The sequence below is a fragment of the Elgaria multicarinata genome, chromosome 7, assembly GCF_023053635.1.
Source record: "Elgaria multicarinata webbii isolate HBS135686 ecotype San Diego chromosome 7, rElgMul1.1.pri, whole genome shotgun sequence".
NCBI lineage: Eukaryota > Metazoa > Chordata > Lepidosauria > Squamata > Anguidae > Elgaria > Elgaria multicarinata.
The window spans coordinates 26,928,036-26,944,959 of NC_086177.1; the positions used below are offsets into that span (position 1 = coordinate 26,928,036).

A 16,924-nucleotide genomic window follows, 5' to 3' on the forward strand; every position below is an offset into this window, starting at 1 on the left:
AGGTTATTTAAGAAATCGCTGAAGTAGCAGTTCTTTTTAAATTGGCATGCAAGTGCTTTTTAAAAGTGTGATGACAAGGGTAGCTTTTTCCTTTAAAGCTTCCCCCCCCCTCCACACTCCGCTTGTGAGCAAAAGAGGGGAGGAAGCTTTTGCCAATGAAATCACATTAAATTCTTGGTTTGTTCTGCTTCTGCCTGAATTTCTCTTAGTTTTTTTCCCCCCCTTGTTTAACAAGTTTGACAATTGTTCTAGCCATATGACATCCCAAAAACAGTTGTTAGGAAAAGATGTCAGCATTAGGTTCATGACAAACAAGTAACGGGCCCCCACTGTGCTAATAACATACATTTCAAAGAGAAAGCAGTGATGTGAACTGAAAACTAACAAACAGAATCTACCGCCGTAGGAAACGGTGACCTCCTCCAATGGCTGTCGAAGTGACAAGTGAAACTTCAATCAGGCACCTTGTTTAGAATGATAAGCATTGCAATCTTGCGCAGTTTTGGGGAGGGGAGATTTTAAAATGGTACAGCCTTTTACATTATTGTCTACCCTCTCTTCCTATAAACAAGATATTTAAGTGGGAGGAAACCTACCAATGATACTGCCCTCTGACTGCCCTTTGGTCTACTTGTGCAAAAGGAAAACCACCAAAACACCATTTCAGCTGAGTAGAAGTGAGCAAGGAATGTTGTTAGCCAGTTCCAAAAATGTAAGAAGGAACCCAGCTGAAATAAGTTTGGTGTTGCTTAACTAGGGGGGATCTACACTACTGCTTTTAAAGCGCTTTAAAGCGCTTTGAAAACATTTTGAAACCTGTATATGCAGTGTGTCCTGGGCCCCAACAGTTGTCAAAACTGTTATAAAGCGCTTTAAAGCAGTAGTGTAGATTCCCCCCCTAGTTTTCTTAAGCTTTCAGCGCCTGGGGTCGAGGAGAAACTTAATAAACCAGTTCCATGCTGCTGTCAATGAGAGATTTCTCAGGGACATTACTTAATTAACGATACTTTGAAAGGACAGTTCAGCTGTGATAGTATGGACGCTTACCTGGGAACGCAACTGGGACTTACTTCTGAGTAGACATGGATAGGATTGCACAGTAAGTGAAGCAGGCTGGCTGAATTTAAGAGAAACCATGGGCACAGGAGCAAGTGCATATTTGTTTCGGATCCAAACTGCGTCATGTGTGCAGATACATTTTTATCTATGAAAAGCTTGACCAAATGTCACGCAGAGCTTAGTTCCCCTTCTGTTCAGATAGTTGTGCAGATTCTCTGGAAGGGCGGGAGAAGATACATGTTCCAAAATTCCCTCCCCTGCACAATTATTAAGGCATAGGAAACCTCTGCCTCTGTTGCATCAGACCCTCCCCTATTGCATGGGCTATTTTCTCTTTCACGGACAGCGGAACAAACTACTGCTTAGTTTCCACTTCAATGTTTACTATTGCGTTCTCGTAGTGATCAATGTATAAGTTATTTCCACTGGAATTGCAGGCTTGAATTGAGAATTATTGGGGCATCTTTTTCATGTCAAAATGAAGTAGCCGTTATCCCCACACATGCATTATTCATTTCCAACCAACTTGGCATAATAAAACGGTATCCTATTGTTCTCACTGTCCACCCAAGTGGCTTGTGTTCAAATCAGCGTCTTCCTCATGAATGGCTTCTGTATACCTTGCCTGTTGCTGTAGCCATTCAGTGCTTAGCGCTCCAGGGGAAAAGGAGGCAAAACCTTCAGATTAAAAATTCTTTTGTAGGTTTAAGATGATGCTTCCTGCCTGAGAGATGATGGGAGTCTTAAATTACAAATGAAATACTCTTTTCCCCCTTTCTTTCTCTTCTTGGTTAAAGCTATGGTGTGATGATAAAAAGAAAGAATTGCTGATGCTCCTGCCAGAGAAGCTGTCGAATGAAGTATCTAACTATAACCCCAACTGCAGCAGTAAGTGACAGGAGCATAGAGAAAAGGCCAACAGAGTGACATCAGTAAAAGAAACAGAAAGGTATGATACAATGCTATTTTTGTCTGGCATAACATGCTCTGAATCCCGCCTTTTTCCTGGAAACAATTTGCTAAAATTCAGTCAGTCGCCCAGAAATAAATGTATTTATTAATTTTTCATGTAAGAGCCTGAAGAAGCTGCTAAAACAGTTTGTGTTTCTTGAATTCTAATCCTATGTGTGTTTATTGAGATGTAGATCCCACATGTGCACAGGAATGCATCCTGAAACAGTCTACAAGCTTTAAGAACAGAAGTGTAAAATTTATATTTGAAAGACACTTTCAAAAATGCCAATCTTTCCTGGAAAAAATGAGAATTTATAGAGGAAATTGAAATATTTAAGTGTTATTTTATCATAAATTATCACTTCAAAATATATTTTGGGTTCAGAAATTATATGCAAAATAGGTAATATTTTGCTTTTAGCTGGAGCATATAGAATCACACAACTTTGTTTTAATAGGGTAAACACAAACATTTGAAAAGATAAAGGTGGATTACATTTTTAAAATATAATCAGTATCTGAAGGATCACTAATGCCAGAATTGAAAGTCCTGTGTTATGATAACTTACATTAAGTTCTGAAATATAAATATATGGATCGAAACCAGTTTCTCAGGCCATTTCTACACCTGCCTTTTACCCTGGGATCATCCCGGGATCATCCCTGTGCATCCAAATGACACACAGGGGATCCTGGGAGCAGGCAGGGATGAGCCCTCCATTTGCCTGGGATAATCCTTAGGCGTAGAAAGGGCCTCAGTTATTTCACATGACTATGTGCATGCCCCAGTGTCATCTACATTGCAGTTGTAGGGATTTGAGGCTGATAAGAAGAATCAATGGTTGCTTGGTACAAAGGCTATGCTATGCTGGGAGGCTATATATAGGAACAGTTAGCTATGCCTACGTTTTATACAAAAGTTTAAATCCAATGGTGCCCTGTATAAGTGGAATGGCATCCATGCAAGGGAGGCTGCCATTTTTTCCCTGTTTCCCCTTCTTGCTACACCCTCTGTGCCACATACTGTGCAGTTCTGGAGGGTTTCCCAAATGCCAGACTCAGGGGTTTTTGGGGGGTGGGAGAACGGTGCTGCTGCTGCTGCTGCTGGAAGCCGAAACCAGGAAAGTCCTGTAATATATATATATATATATATATATATATATATATATATATATATTCATTTATTACATTTCTATACCGCCCAATAGCCGGAGCTCTCTGGGCGGTTCACAAAATATGTGTGTGTGTGTGTGTGTGTGTGTGTGTGTGTACCCCTGAATATTTAATAAAAAAGTTCTCACTCTGGCTTATACCAGGGGTGGGAAGAAGGTAGATCTGGAAGGTGGATATCTGGGTGATTTGTAGTATATGGGGTTTCAGACTCCCAATTGTCTCACAATAGCAATAACTCAAAAGCTCCCCCACCCACTGGCACCGCAGCCAAGTTAGGTTGCTGAAAAAGAATGCTTAGAGCAAAATCAAGGACTGGTCCTGATCACAAATTCCTAGTATGATAATGTATCCAGAGGCACCTCATTCCTTAATTCCTAGTGAGTGTCCTTCTACCTAAGCTACTATTTTGCACCTGGCTCCGCTTGGTGAGTCTCTTAGTTCCAGTAAAAAACAAAAAAAAACATAATATCAACATAAAAATAAACACAGTTTAATTGTTTAAAAACAGATTACAAACATACACCTCAATAATATACTTGATGAAATAGCGAAGCAGATTAAAAAAGACAGGCTACACTATCCACTCCAGCAATCCAAAGGTCCTCCTAAAAAATAGAAGATTTGGGCCAATCTTCTGAAAAATGCAAAGAAGTTAGCCGTCTGACCTTTTCTGAGGAGAGAGTTCCAGAAAGAGTGTGTTCCCACAGGAATAACCTAACCAACCTGTCCTCTGTGCCTCCATCAAAGAGGAGATTCTTACTATGGTTTCTATGAAGAATGTAATGCAAATGAAGAAACATAAGGAAAGCACACACCTTATGGTATAAATATTGAAAGAATTATGGAGGTCTTAAGGGCAGCAGTGACAGTGCTAAACACATAGTAAAATTAGGGTGACCATATGAATCTTGAGTAGTGAATTCATGTACTCCTGCATCTTTAACAGTTGCATAGAAAAGGGAATTTCAGCAGGGGTCATTTATAGATATGGAGAACCTGGTGAAATTTCCTCTTCATCACAACAGTTAAAGCTGCAGGTGCCCTGCCCTCTTTTAAATCTGGTCACTCTAGTATAGCTCCTGCACTTTAACTGTTGTGATGAAGAGGGAATTTCACCAGGTTCTCCATATATACAAATGGCACCTGCTGAAATTCCCTTTTCTAGGCAACTGTTAAAGATACAGAAGCCCTGTCCTCCTTTTCATATGGTCACCCTAAGTAAAACTATTTCATATTTTCTTTTGTGAGCAAATGGTTTTTGGAACATTTCAAATTTTTCTTTAATAAGGCAACGGGGTTGAGAGGGAGAGACTTTTCACCCTTAATGTTTCTGGGGTATTCACATTTCTAATGGGCAGAACAACGCTATGGTGGCAGGAGAGGGGAAATCCATGGTGAAAGAATGCCATATCTAAAGCCCTGCAGGGTTTGCACCAGCTGGGAGAAAGGAAAGGGAGAAGCACCCTTTTCATTCCATTCCTGCCCTTTTTTTCTTCCTCCCCCCCCCCAAATATCTAGCACCAGTGCCTTCAATGGGAAAGATATTTCCTATGCCAGCTCCACCTCCAGGGCAGATCCCACACATACATACCATTCTGGGGACATGTCCATGGAATGTGGAGGGGGCCTCTGGATCCAGTGGATCCAAAGCCTCCAAGATACACCCCTGACTTGACCACTAAATGCCCTCTTTTTGCCCCTGCTTATGGCAGCCATGACAGAAAGCTCCACTGTCATCCATGGTGGAGGTCCACAATACCCTATAGCTGTTGGGACAGCCTGCAAGGGACCACAGAATGTTACTGTAATACTAATATTTTTATTTATTGATTGATTGGTTTATTAATCACATTTGTACCTTACTGTTCCTCCTAGGGACATGTATTATCATTTATTATGCAAACCTTACCCTACCTAAAATCCCAATTTATTCTAAAATTATATTTATTTATTTATTTTATTTATTTAAAACATTTATAACCCGCCCTATATCATTAAGATCTCAGAGCGGCGTACAGATAAAAACATACAGTATAAAACACTAAATATAAACAAATTAAACCAAGTATTTTTGAGATACTTGTTATCAAAACCTCTATTTAAGGCTCAAGGAACCCTTCTGAGGCTACCTTAAGGTCACATCACATGTTCTGTTAATTGGGCAGCGTGTAACTGAGGCTATTCTCTATTTTTACTTGAGAGTAAGCAGATACGACCCCAATTGGGATTGAGAACAGAATGCACCAGAAGGGGAGGATTAAACCTTTCTGTCCAATCCATTTGCTTTCCAAAATGTACACAAGCACACACTAGAATTGAAAAGAATGAAGAAAAAAACTTCCATTGGGGGCTTTTTATTTAATCCCCATGCCTGGGGAGGAGGGAGAATTTCAAAGGCCAATAGGTGGAGTAAGCAAGATTTAATCCTCCTTGCCTGGTGCATGCAGGTCCCAATCCAAATCAGAGCCACACATGTTACCCCTGAGTAAAAAAAAAAGGCTCAGCTACATGCTATGCAATTAACATAACAGGTACATTGACCCTCAGAGTTGAACAGAAGCTACCATAGCATGTGCCCCTCCTACATGTCTCTAATCATGTTAAATGACCTAGGGATGATACAACTTCTTTCCTCACCATTGTTGTTCCTCTTAAAACTGTATGGGAATGAACCTTATGACTACATCTGAAAGGGCAAGCCACATATGGAAGCCTCTTTCCAGGTACAGGTCAACCTTTTAAGATCATAGAACAGTAGGGTTGGAAGGGGCCTTTAAGGCCATTGAGTCCACCTCCCTGCTCAATGAAGAACAAACACACATAGGTGTATGATAGAGAAATTGTGTTTTTGGAGCTGGCGGTTGGTGTCAAAGGCCTTAGCTAGACCTAAGGATTATCCCAGGCAAATGAAGAGGTTGTCCCTGCCTGCTCCTGGGATCCCCTGTGTGTCATTTGGATATAGGCCTGGTCTAGCTATGGCCAAAACTATCAATTCTCATATATCTAGCAATCTTAATGGTTAGCAACATAATCCCCAGCCCCCATTGGCAACATGTGTGAGAGCTGCAGGAAAGCAAATGCCCCTTTATTGTGTGTTTGTGCACAACTTTCCTTTGTTGCATTGGGGCTGGGCACAAGGACATTGCCAGTTGGATTAGGTTGTACAACAGCACTTGTAAAAAGCATTCACTTCCACTGTGAATTTAGATTGATTACAATGACACAGAAATTCTCCATATTTCATTTTGATAGCTTAAAGAATTTGTTAGCTGACTTAACATCAAAGTAGCCCTTCCAAATAAATATCTGAGTGTTATTTTATCTAGAGGCATGCCTTGCTATGAGGGTATAATCAGACTGATATGGTATTGCATATGGAAGTGTGCCTGTTCTTTTGAAATATGCCTCATAGCAAAAGAAAAGAGGGATATATAACAATGTATGTATTTCTTTGAAGAGAGAGACAAATTACAATGGCTCAATGGAGCCCTGCTATGCTAATTAAATGTTAGACATTAGACTGGTCTTGAAATACAGAGAACATATAAAACACTATAGAAAAAGTTTTACTTCCTTAATAAAGTCTTTTAAGATTTTAATGCATTCTTTTTGTGTTAATTCCTACTCTCTCCCATTCAGCTCTTAATAACTAACAAGTTTAAGAACAAAAATAAAAAACTGGTCAAAACATATAAATAAAACTTGTAACTAAGCTTTTTTTTTAATGCCTTGACTTCACGTTGTTGTTGTTGTTGTTGTTTTTAATGGGATATAACCTGGGCCAGACTTTGGCCGTGAGATAATTCCAGAGATAATTCCCCAGGGACCATGGGTTAGAGGAGAGTAACTATATACGAAAAAGGGTATAAACTTTAACCAAAACAAGCTGGTATCCAAAGACAAGAGTTAAGGTAAGTAACTATATTTACAAAATCATGTCACAAACAGTTAACATCTGAAATAGACATTAAACTTGCAAATAAACTAGTAACCAGTTTATTTGCAAGTTTAATGTCTATTTAATGTCTATTTCAGATGTTAACTGTTTGTGACATGATTTTGTAAATATAGTTACTTACCTTAACTCTTGTCTTTAGAGGAGAGTTAAACATTCCTCACATAAACCATGGCTTGTTGTTGGGTTATGCAAGGGTTGTCTTGGAAGTTCAGGACTCTCAGTCAAGGTGCCAATGACATTTGAGTATAAAAACAGTGGAGCACAGAGACTGGGTTCACACAACACTCAAGCTTGGGTTGTTATTGAACTGTGGGTTGTTGTGTTGTGTGAACTCTGCCATGCTAATAAACCATAGTTTGTTAACCATGAACAAATCACAGTCCACAATCCAACAACAAACCATGGCTTCTCTTTAAGGGGTATTTGTGGTTAACAAACCATGGTTTGTTAGTGCAGCTGTTTTCAGACAACACAATTACCCATGTTTCAACAACAACCCACAGTTCAATGACAATGCACTTGAATATGGTTTATCATGTTGTCTGAACCCAGACAGTGACCGACTAGGTGAACCACAAGGACAGATACACACATGCACATGCATCATTTGATATCTTACCACTTGATTACTCAGCATTTGATTATGCCCATAAAGATGCAGATACACATTACACTGCTAACATGCATGCAAGCTCATGAGGCAGGAAGGGAACTTGACAAAGAAATCTAGGAGTACATAAATGTGGTTAACTAATAATGCATACAATTGAGCCATCACAGATCAGGCATTATAAACAAACGTTTCAGATCATTTCTCATCATATCAAAACCAATGCTTTTCCATGGAGTCTATTCACACATTGGGCTGCAAGTAGTCAAAATGATCAGAAATCATGGTCATGAATGTGTAAGCCAGTACTTTAAAACATATGACTATGTGAATGGATACCACTGAATAATACAGCATTTGAGGTAATATTGGATGATGTGAACATTCTACCTGAAGGATTTTGATCAGTGATGGCTCATTCATCACACACAAGTTGCCCTTTGATATTGTCATTATCAAGTGATGTGCATGCATGCATGCCTGAACCAACCCTAAACTTTGTAAGGTCCTGAATAACAGTGTTTTATTGATTTATTTTACATATTTATATGCCTGCAATTTGTATTGCCAAAAAGTGATTTATTTGTTTTAATAGATCACTTTTGGGCAATCTAAATTGCAAGTTCAGGGCAGTTGGACCACAATGGGTGCCAAAGTGTTGAAGCTCCCCATCCTCCACATGAGGGTTCTGATCCAAACTGGATTCCCTTCACTTACTTCAAAGTAACAACAACAGCAACAGTAATGTGTACCAGGCTTCCGTCATGGATGTCTTTTGCACAAGGCTCCCATCCGGTTCCATTAAAGAACAAAGTATATACAGAAACCTGAAGTCTGCCCACCCATGTTCTATTTATTTATTTTATTTTATTTTTTATTTTATTTATTACATTTTTATACCGCCCAATAGCCGAATCTCTCTGGGCGGTTCACAAAAATTAAAACCATCATAAAACAACCAACAGGTTAAAAACACAAATACAAAATACAGTATAAAAAGCACAAGCAGGATAAAACCACGCAGCAAAATTGATATAAGGTTAAAATACAGAGTTAAAACAGTATAATTTAAATTTAAGTTAAAATTAAGTGTTAAAATATTGAGAGAATAAAAAGGTCTTCAGCTGGCGACGAAAGGATCTCTCTGGGGAGCTCATTCCACAACCGGGGTGCCACAGCGGAGAAAGCCCTCCTCCTAGTAGCCACCTGCCTCACTTCCTTTGGCAGGGGCTCATGGACAAGAGCCCCTGTAGATGATCTTAAGGTCCGGGTAGGTACATATGGGAGGAGGTGTTCCTTCAAATAACCTGGCCCCAAACCGTTTAGGGCTTTAAATGTCAATACCAGCACTTTGAATTGGGCCCGGACCTGGACTGGCAGCCAATGAAGTTGTAAAAGGACTGGCGTAATGTGATCTCACCGGCCAGTCCTTGTTAGTAAACGGGCTGCCCTGTTTTGTACCAGCTGAAGCTTCTGGACCGTTTTCAAAGGCAGCCCCACGTATAACGCATTGCAGTAATCCAAACGAGAGGTTATCAGAGCATGAATAACTGTAGCTAAGCTATAACTGCCCAGATGTTCTAGGCCTTGCAGATGCTGCCTTGTATACTCAGGGTTCATCCATACCACCATTATCACATAATAATTGATTGACTTTGGGAGAGAAGCGATTTTGTGAATCCTTTGGCCCACAAGGTTGCAGCACTTAGAGGAAATCATCAGCATCAACTTGTAAAGCTCTGTCCATGGTACTTGAAATTGACACTCTTTATACACACGCCTGCTATCTGAAGTAGTAGAGCCCAGCAAAATCATTTCTGCTGATTGTATAAACTGGACCACTGTAGCACTTCCTGAAGGACTTTTTTTGGGGGGTGGACATCAAAATTTTCATAATGGCAGTTTGTACCACCAATCCATTTCTCCAAGTCAACTTCTGTTGACTTTTAAAGTGTTAGCCCTACCTACAAGACCTACAAAACTCATGACTGCAGACATTGTCTTTATTTGGCACACATCAAAAACAACAGGTTTCAACTTTGCTTCTATGTAAAAATTAATCTCTTTAATAAATTGATAAAGTAAATATGTTGGAACATTGTTTTTTATTGCTATTTTTTATTGGAAATTATAATGATTTCAGGCACCAGGTCACTGTTGACAACAGACATATGCAAAGCCCATTTAATTTAGCATGAATGGGGTACAAGATCTGGATCTGGGAACCTACCTTTAAATCTTGGCTGAAACTCATATGGATAGCCATGGCAAATCACAATCTCTCCACAATTTCCTCTCTATATAGTAGCTGACACAGTGCATTTTGTGGTGAACAAGATAAAGCTCTTAAGATGCTTTGCACACTGAGGAGCTAAGTAGATGCTAGGGTAGGTTTGTTTGTTTTAAAAGAAAAGTAGGTTTATATGGGGGATTAGGAGTTAGCAGATGGGAGTGCTTAAGCTTTCCCTGTCGACAAAGCAAATATTTTAAACCCTATGAGGGGGGAGGGTAAAGTAGCTTGGAGTCTCATTTGCACATAATGCATAGTTAGCCTATGGATGTTTTAAACTAAATTATTAACAATATTGAAATCGATTGACTGGATTTATATGGCCACATATCAACAAATATTCTCTGGGCAGTGTACAGATTTAAACAGACAAAATGATAAAATACAAAATACAATAATTGAAAACAACAAACAATAAAAATGCAGAATACAATGAAAACTTTCTGTCGAAAAGAGACAGCATAAAACAATCAGATGCTCAGATTAAAAAAGCAACTAAACAACTTTACTAAAATGGAGAAAGCCCAAGGATTGTTTTAAAGGCCTGAATGAATGAATGAATGAATAAACACACACACACGCTTGGGTCCTTGGCTAGCTATCTGGTGATATAGTGTTATGTGGCCAATTTAATGGGACTTACTAAAATGATTTGAGTAGTGAATTCATGTACTCTAATAATCCTAGCCCTCACATAGATGGCCTTAATCCCCTTGGAACAAGGATAAGACGTTTGTCAGAGTTTCTACATTAGTGCTTCCATTTTGAAGGCTCAACTCTCTCTTCCTGTAATGTTTAACATACCCCAAACAAAGATCTTTTTATCAGGCCTACAATATTCAGTCAAGGTCGCTCTAATATTATTTGAGTATCTGACATAAATTAACTAAACCCCCATGCTTTCTACATTCCGTGAAAAAAGTTAACTATATATAATGCTATACTTCTGTAACTTTTGTCCTCCCTTGCTTTTGTCCATTTAACATTTTGCTAATGTGAAAAAGAGCTGTGGGACATGTAATTTCTTAGGAAGTGCCTAGTTAGTATCAAAAGCCCAATTGACACCCTATTCCAGGTGCCTTCTCCAAAGGAGGGTCAGAAAATGACCACAAGGGAGAGGACCTTCTTGGTGGTGCCCATCCTATTATGAAACACCCTCCCCAGTGAGGTCTGCCTGGAAGCAATGGTGTTATCCTTTCAGCAGCAACTTTAGATTTTCCTCTATGTCCAGGCATTGGACAGCATAAGGTTTTAATCAGTCCTGAGATTCCTATTGTTGTTTGTTTGTAATTGTTCTTGTATAAAAATGCTTTCTATAGTTTTTGTATTATATTTTTAAGCTTTTGTAAATTACCCAGAGAGCTTTGGCTATTGGGCAATCCAGAAATGTTAAATAACAACAACAACGTTGTTACCAGATATTACCAGTTATTGAGCATATGGAAGTTTGGACTACATGGTCATACTAACTGCAGCACTACTTGACAGAACTTGCCAAAATTTAGTACCAAAGAAGGAGCAAGTATATAGGTTAGTAGCTAAGGGTGTGATCCTATGCATGCAGGGAGTTGTAGGACTTTTTTCTGTCCTAACAGGCATAGGATTATCCCCTAAGATACTCGGGCTGCAATCAGGGCTGGCCCAAGTCATTGACCTAGTTCAAACAATCGTAGAGTGATTAATAAGCCACAGTGGCTTGTTAACCACCCTGCACATGGTGGTTACATGCCACGGAGATTAACATAACTACCCTCAGCTACGCAGCTTGTCATGTCATGCAAACCTGGTTAGGGTGATTGGCTGCCATGGCTAATCCATGAGCTCTTTGGGGACATTTTGTTGCCTGAGGCAGAGCAGCAAGTACCCCACCCCCACAATCAAGGTACATCATAGCCAACACTGGTAAATTATTTTAGCACCTGAGGCAGAAAATCCCACAGCCGCCTCTCTCCTGGTGATGTTTAAATATGTTTGATTGTGGACATCCTAATGACAATCTTTGTGTATAATCATCCTCTGTTGTCGTAGGACATCAAATTCGAATGATTGTTTAAAAGAGGAGTGTGTAACAAAACTAAGTGGAGGGCAGCTGAGTGGATTGACAGCTGAGACCAGAATGGGATGTTGGGTGGAGCTAGTGACAGTTCAAGAAAGTCCATTAGAAGGAGGACAGGGACAGTTAGGGAGAGGTCAGGGTAGCAGAGTTGAGTTAGGATGGGTCAAGATAGTGAGAGGAATTAGGGGCCAGAGGGAGTTAGTACGGGAGCTTAATAAGAGTCAGGGTGTAAATGGGAAAGGAGGAAAAGAAGCTATTCAAACCAGATATGTGGTGTTAGGTTTTTAGAACATTATGGTTATTGATTAGTTATTGTTTACTCTGAACATTGACCTGTTAAATAAATAAGCATATGTTTATTCTTTTATATACCTGTGTTCTGGTCTGGGTGGAACTGACGATTGGTATGTCTCACTCCATGGCCTAATTATATAGAGAGGAGAGCCCTACTTGTTTCTCTAGATTTTAATTTTTGTGAACCTCCCAGAGAGCTTCGGCTAAATAAATAAAATAATAGACCAGAAGGTGGTGACAGCTGGTGTTTTGGGAAGTCCTGGGAAAAGTCTGGACTCAGTGACCTCTAGGGGCCAGGGCCCCTAGGAGACCTCTAGATTATGGCACAGGTTATAGAGGAAACCTAGGATATGTCACAGGGATGATAATACTGAGCTACTATGCAGGGTTGCTTTAGAGGTTGCAAAGGTCATGTATGTGAAGCACTTTGAACACAAGAAGCATTATTCCCATAGCAGTGGGAAATAAAACCTTGGGGAACTCCACATGATCCAATGTTCCATTCATTACTGAGATAATGTGGCATTGGACACTGCCTTATACAGAGTCAGACCACTGGTCCATCTAGCTCAACACTGCGCACTCAGACTGAGAACAGCTCTCCATGGTCTCAAACAGGAGTCTTTCCTAGCCTTGACTGGTTTGCCAGGGATTGAACCTGGGTTCTTTTGCATGCAAAGCATGTGCTCTAAAGGATGAGTATTATGTGGGGGCCTTTTTATTTCTGGTTACCCTGCTACTATGGTATCATCTCAACTGGACAAAAGGAGAAATTAATCAAAAGCTATTGGATTTACAAGAGTTAAAACACACCAACTTATACTACCTATTGAACACAAGCATCATAACTATAATTCAATCATTAAAAAATCTGCTGGTTTTAAAGACCAGAAGATCAGGCTATCTCACATTGGTCCAAACTCCAGATAGCCAGGGAATTGGAAACTAAGGCTGATGTTGCCTTATCTGACGTGCCCTGTGATCAGTCATGATGGTGTGGAATGTCCCCAAGTTGTGCTTGCTTTCAACTTAAACTGGCAGGTTTTTTGATGATAGAAATAAACATCATTGTGTTCCAATAAATTCCTCTCTACTGTCATTGGTATACTTACCCTCTGATGTGAGGTTTCTGAAGACACCTGCACTGGAGTCAGTTGAAGAGAGTTGAAGACAGCAATATACAGAGCCATCATTGCCTATGGCACACCCACAATTAATCAGACCTTGTATGTTGTTATGCTTCAGGAACCTGTAAAACCAATTCAACTAGAAGTGTCAAGAGGATTAAAAAAAAAGTGAATGCACAACCACTTGGTATTAATGATGGTATTATTTTATCATACCAACTCAACTCTCTTAAAAAAACATTGCCTGTGGCCTAGTTTCTCATGGCAATCCAGCTTGCCATTATGAAGTCCATCTGCATCTTCACTTCATCGGTATAGTACGTGCAACAGTGAATCATCTCTTGGCCACTTTCATAGTTGGGTAATCAGCTTACTACCCAGTGATGTGGTTCCACAAAATAACTCACTAGAGGTATAAGTAACATTACAGCTGCAATCCTATACCCACTTATCTGGGAGTAAGCTCCATTGAACACACTTGGACTTACTTCAGAGTAAACATGCATAGGACTACTCTCTTAAGGTCTTAGAATATAAAACATTCAAAGAAATAGCTACATGAAATGTGTATAAATAATGGTGAACCATACAAATATAGGAAGATAATAGTGCCATTTTAAATGCAAATAGACTAATGCACATGAAATACTCTCGGATTTTTCCATTGCTTTCCTCTGTGTGTGTGCTTAATGTCTTGGGCAAATTTTGTATAGCTCGGAGAAATCCCATTAACTGTTGGTTAATGGCCCTATGCAGGTACTTGCTTGCATCACACGTACAGCTAAACTGGGGATGGGACGTATGTGATCATGTACGCACTGCTCCCAAATGTCTCACACATCTGGCTAGACCCCTCCCACCCTATATGCATTCATTGAATACCTAGAATCCCAAAGCTTAAGAACGCAGACTGTCTGCACAGATATTGGTTTGATGTTCCATTTCCTCATTTAATGTGCAAAGTAGTTTGCACATTATTTGCGCCTTATTTACATGCAAGATTGAGATCCTATTCTATCGAGAATACCGTTTTTTTGTGTACAATCTTCGTAAAATTCCAACTTGCTCTTCACATGTCAGCAGGACCTTAAAATACAATTTAAAACACTTGTGCTGAACAAAAAATATCCACATGGGAGATTATATATATACACCAGAGAGACAGAGAGAGCTTTAGGAAAATGCACAAAACACTGTTCAAAAGCAAAGAAAAGAAGCCTGGGTTACAGAATAATGCACTTTGAAGTGTATTATTAATGCTTATAATTTACAACCTTCACTAGGTCAGTTGTATATCACCTTGCACACCTTTCCTCTAGAGCTGGGGCCACCGCTGAGCAGAACGAACAAATCTAGAGGTTTCCATGCAAAGATTTTTGAGGTGGCATTTGAATCTTCAGGATCATCATTTCTACAGCATTAGGACTGTTCTCGGATGAATAGGGTCGAGGTGTCTTTATTTCCTTTTGCTTTATTCTTCTAGCCTGAAAGACTGCTGTGAAGGCCATGGACTCATATTTCATATTCCCAGAGGCCCTTTGAAGCCTGGATATAAGGATGAGAGAGATAGTTCTGTTGCACCTCAGATAGTTATATATACACACACATACACTATAAGACTCACGTTTCTTTCCCAGGTTTGATTTCACAGACAGCTGAAAATGTTCTTTATCTTGTTGGCTAATAGTATTCCTTCATGCAGTTGAGGCAATCAGCAAGGTCAGGACCAGACAGTATAGATGTTGCTTCTGGCCAGCAGTTATAAATGTCAGTTCCAAGAAAGATAAATTAGCCCTGAGGTTACCACATATAGCAGCACTGCAGGATGAACTAGCAGCAAACCTCAGATTGCGGTTCCTACCCCTGCCCTACATATAGAAATGTAAATGCATAAAATAAAAACTAAGCACAATTTGAATGCTTAAGAATGTAAGAAGTGCCATGCTGGATCAGACCAAGGGTCCATCTAGTCCAGCACTCTGTTCACACAGTGGCCAAACAGCCATCGGCCAGGGATGGACAAGCAGGAGATGGTGCAACAGCACCCTCCCACCCATGTTCCCCACCAACTGGTCACACAGGCTTACTGCCTCGAATACTGGAGATAGCACACAGCCATCAGGGCTAGTAGCCATTGATAGCCTTCGCCTCCAGGAATGTAACTAGGGGTTAATAGAAGCAGATAAGCTGCTGACAGAGTAACAAGCTTAAAAATTGAAGTGATATACCACTACTCCACCACAACCCGCTCTCACTTTCTTTTCAAAAGCTATAGGAGATCTGCAGTGAAGGTTGGTGGCTCCAATTTCAGTGGGGATGTGAATCTATCCTGGGTTTCAGTCAGAACCAACCAGAACTCTGAAGGAGCTATCCAAGGTGCTGATTCCAGTCCGTACAATAGGTTAAGCACCTTGGAAAGCTCCTTTAGAGTTCTGGCTGAAACCCAGAATGGATTCACATCCCCACCAAAATTGGAGCAGAAAAGGGCAACTAAAATGATTAAGGGGCTGGAGCATCTCCGCATGAGGGAAGGTTACAACAGCTGGGATTGTTTAGCTTGGAAAAAAGGAGGCTAAGGGGAGACGTGATAGAGGTGTACAAAATTATGCATGGTATGGAGAATGTGGATAGGGAGACACTTTTCTCGCTCTCTCAAAATAGTAGAACCAGGGGTCATCCCAGGAAACTGATTGGTGGGAGATTCAGGACAAATAAAAAGTACTTCTTCACACAGCACTTAGTTAAATTATGGAATTCATTACCACAAGATGTAGTGATGGCCACAAATTTGGATGGCTTTAAAAGGGGGTTAGATAAATTCCTGGAGGAGAAGGCTATCAATGGCTACTAACCCTGATGGTTATGTGATACCTCCAGTTTCCAAGGCAGTTAGCCTGTGTGCACCAGTTGCTGGGGAACATGGGTGGGTGGGTGGTACTGTTGCACCACGTCCTGCTTTGTCGGTCCCTGGTTGACAGCTGGTTGGCCACTGTGTGAGCAGAATGCTGGACTAGATAGATCCTCGGTTGGATCCAGCATGGCACTTCTTAGGTTCAACCTCCACTGGAGACTTGACAAGGGTTGCCAGAGAATTTCTTTCTTTAGCAACTGTGCAGTTGTCATGGAGGAAGAAGGAATTATTTACCCTTCCCTGTTTCACTCACCCACACAGCTCCCCATTCTACCTACCCACACATCTCCATGCTCCTGTGAGTGGAGAGATGGTCAATTGGCCATGGGAGAAGACTCAGCTGCATCTTCCTTTGCATACATAGGTTTCATTGGGTTGCCACATGACAACCCTATTTAGCCCAACTGTTGGCATATTATGTAGTACCCCTTCAGATGGATTTTTCTGGACCCATTTGGTGTTAATGCAAATTTCACAAAACCATTCAGACTA

General features: G+C 40.3%; 1 long non-coding RNA gene across 1 annotated transcript in view; it reads left to right on the forward strand.

Moving 5' to 3' along the window:
* Nucleotides 1-16,924, forward strand: part of LOC134401384 (uncharacterized) — a 126,111-nt gene that overhangs the window by 91,264 nt on the left and 17,923 nt on the right. The window contains exon 2 of the long non-coding RNA XR_010025649.1: nucleotides 1,857-2,008. This is a non-coding gene — a long non-coding RNA (uncharacterized LOC134401384). The remainder of the gene's footprint in view (nucleotides 1-1,856; nucleotides 2,009-16,924) is intronic.